Source organism: Amblyomma maculatum, chromosome 8, assembly GCF_055883805.1.
Source record: "Amblyomma maculatum isolate TAMU_Amacu chromosome 8, ASM5588380v1, whole genome shotgun sequence".
Taxonomy (NCBI): domain Eukaryota; kingdom Metazoa; phylum Arthropoda; class Arachnida; order Ixodida; family Ixodidae; genus Amblyomma; species Amblyomma maculatum.
In genome coordinates this window covers 27,506,693-27,510,570 of record NC_139351.1, presented here as the reverse complement: position 1 = coordinate 27,510,570, position 3,878 = coordinate 27,506,693, and positions in this window count along the sequence as shown.

Sequence of the window (3,878 nt, the reverse complement as noted above, 5' to 3'; positions counted from 1 at the left end):
CCTCGGATAAGGCAGAGAAATGGACACCGTAACTGTTCAGCCAACTTTACTTGACATGGATTTCTACTGTCAAGTTTTACGTTAACTGAAATGTTACGGCATCTTTAACCACCTTATCATAGCATCGTTCTGCCTCCGTCGTCGTTAGCCTAGTCTTTCGTCGCGCGTCATAAGTTAAATTGGTTCACAGGAAGGGAAAGGCGCAGTAACTGTCACACTTGCTTTGTGGACACCCGAACCGCGCCGTAAGGGAAGGGGGGAAGGTGGGAATGAAAGTGGAAAGAGAGAAAGAGTAGCCGTAGTGGAGGGCTACGGAGTAATTTCGACCACCTGGGGATCTTTAGCGTGCGCTGACATCGCACAGCACACGACGCCTCTTCGTTTCGCCTCCATCGAAACGCAGCCGTCGAGGTCGGGTTCGAACCCGGGTACTCCGGCACAGTAGTCGGGCGTCTTACCACTGCACCACCCCGGCGGGCGTCGCGCGTCATGTAAACGCATTTTGGGCTTATTTCTTCGGGCACGTTTGTGAACAAGGGCCTTCAAGTGAATTCGGCAAGCACATGGATAGAACCACATGGCTTGAGGCATTTCACTAAGGACATAAATGAGTGAAGCTGTGCTGCATAGAAAGCCAGGCTTTATTAATTCACGATTACTTACATAGACGCTTCACGACAATGAAATCTTTAAGTGTAGGAGAGCGACCACCGCTCATTCGTCACGGTCTTCATGAAATCCTCGTGATTACAAAATTTCCTGAGCGTAGGTCTCCAAACGAGACGCGGTGAGATTATAAAAGGGTGAAAGATCTTGCTAACAAACAAAGAACATATCAGCGTCAAAGAACAACAAAAACAAACGAACTGAATAACTAACGCTAGCACTAGAACGCCAACCTGTAAGAGCTTAGGTAAGCAATTCAAATTGGGATTGCTAGTATTTAAAAGTTAATGCGTCTGAGAAGTGAAAATATCTACGATATAGCTTCGCTCCAATAAATCTCGCCCTGTTCATGATTCCCATATTTTACTCGCGCTTCATTTGCCACTGAAAGGAGTCAATGTGAGGTTACAAATTTGCAACTTAAGCATTTAACATGTTCATGAGAAAGATCCCATTGGCAATAGGAACATCACTGTAATAACAGCTAAAGCACGTTCAGCGAACGTTGGTGCGGTAATACGACGCAGTAAGCAAAACACGCAGCAAAGGGAGCGGAACGGAAGGCTTTGAGCAATGCGACACGCGTCTTGGGGGCAATAAAATCTCACCTTCACCGCTCAATTAAAACATGCAGCGATACGCCGCTCATGCAGACGTGTATCCGTAAAACAAGCCACCACTTTTGCGACGTGCCTGGGAGGCCGAGCCGAGCCGCCGAGCTGTGACGCAGCATTGTCCCATCGTCCGGAAATGCGCACATGCAGGGGCAATCAGTTTCTCATCGAGCACAGACAGTCATCGCCTTGCTGTAAAGCTCTACCACAACCAGCAGAATGAAATACTGACTGTTTGTTAGAGATAACCCACTCTGTACGCAGCACGCAACGATGAACGTTGAACCGGGGCCGACGACGCACCCATTCCGCGGATGAAAAAAGCTTTGGTCTGAGCCATATCTGACATAGAGTCTTTGTATTAACTCTATGATATCTGAGCTTTGGGCAACTACGCAGCGGATAATAAGTGGCCGAGAGAGGCCGTTAGAAACAAGTTAAAATATTATTAAAAATGTGACACGTTTTTTCTTGTGCAAGAAACGAAAACTGCATTCATTCCTGAGCGCGAATATTATGTTTACTTTCTAGTTCTTTGGAGTTCTGGCAGATCTTATTTTCTGTGCGTTAGTAATTTGCCTCACAGTTCGCAGGAGCCCTCATCATCGAATTGATGCCGCTGGCAGTAGGCAGCTGCACGCGTTTTCTTCCAAGTTGCGCGACCAGTTGTACATTGACCTTGCCACGGCCGCTCGATGGAAGCGCACCTATCGAGCGGCCGTGTCACCACGATGGGGCACACAATGGAGTTTGGGTGTCGCTGTTGTGGCTGTAGGAAGTAGGAAAAGCAAATGCACGGGCCTATTACTGGCTCTGTAGCTGAGCCACCTCAGCTGCCTATAATAATAATAATAATAATTGGTTCACAGGTAAGGAAAGGCGCTGTATCTGTTACACTTGTTTCTGTGGTCACCTGCACTATAGTGCCTAGAATATACTGGCACTATAGTGCAGTATATTCTAGGCACTATACCTGTAACCGCGCCGTAAGGGAAGGGAGGATGGTGGAAGTTAAAGTGGAAAGTGAGAAAGAGGAGCTGTAGTGGAGGACTACGGAGTTTTTCGACCCCCTGGGGATCTTTAACGTGCGCTGACATCGCACAGCACACGGACACCTCTTCGTTTCGCCTCCATCGAAACGCAGTCGCCGAGGTCGGGTTTTTTTTTTAAACTGATTTATTTATAGACCAACACCGTGTTTACAAACAAAGGGGGCGCTCGCGGCGTCGCAGCCGACTGGGGGTGAAAAATAGGGTTAGCGCCCACAGGAATACATGGAACCGAAATATTTCTAAGCAGTTTTCTCATTGCACAGGGCACCTGTGATGTCGTTATTCAGTACAAAGCAACTATGAACATCCTAAAACAGATCATGAAAGTATGAAATCTCATTAACGAGGCGAAGAATTTTTAAAATACCGCGAAACGTATGGGGGTGCAAGTTGGGAGGGCGATCCGTAGAAATACATGTAAACACAACTTACCGGAACATTTTTCTTATTTCACAGAGCATCAGAAGTGGTGGCCGGTAGTTAAACGTTGACCAGCGCTTTGAAGAAGTGTGTGATAAAGTAGGGTGCGTCATTACGAAGGCAGTCTACTTTTAAAACTCCCCGAATAGCCAGTGTTATGAATCCAGACACCGCCGAAAGGCAAGCTGGGTGTAGCGAATCGCGCAGTTTTGCTTACAGTCTGATATGCTACCGCATAGGGTAAATGTCGCTCCAGTGATACGTGCTAGACAGAATTACATTTAAAAAGCAGTTGTCAAACGCCATACGACAATATGAACCGAACAAGATTCGCGCATTGCAGCAGACGACAGCGTATCTGGCGATACCCACCGCGGCCGCCTCCAGCTCCGTACAACACACGCAGAAGAGGTGGCGATTGCTCTCGCGGCCTCTCATTCCGACTCAAAATACATAATTACCGACTTGCGAGGAGCCTGTCGGAACGTCAGACAAGGCTGGACTCCCTTACTAGCCTATAAAATTTACTTAAATTGCATACGGGATACGGACCCCGCACACCGCTACCTTATATGGGCCCCTGCTCATCAGGGTTTGGCAGGAAACGAGGCAGCAGACGCAGCCGCCCGCGCGCTCTCTCACCGGGCTGTTTTCTCCTCCCTACCCGATCAGGAACCCGATTTTAATCCGGCCTACACCTTCAAAGATATCACGACGTACTATCAAAATTGTCATCGCCTTTACCCCAGCCCATGTAAAGGTCTCAAAAAGGCGGATGAGCGGCTCCTTCTCCGCCTTTTCATCAATACATTGCTGTGCCCGGCAGCCCTAAAACATTTTGACCCCTCCTTTAGTGGCAGCTGCCCACACTGTGGAGCGGTGTCTTCTGACATCTATCACATGGTGTGGGCCTGCCCCTCCAACCCGTCTATTCCCCCCATCCCCAACCCAACCCGGGAGAACTGGGAGGCGGTCCTGCTCGGCTGCCACGACTTACAGGCCCAACAAGCCTTAGTCGGACGCGCCCGAGCGGCGGCAACCGCCACTGGGGTCCCCAACTAGGGACCTCCACCTAGTGTTTGTAAGGACCGGCCCCTTACGGGCCGATCCAAACATCCTTGGGTAA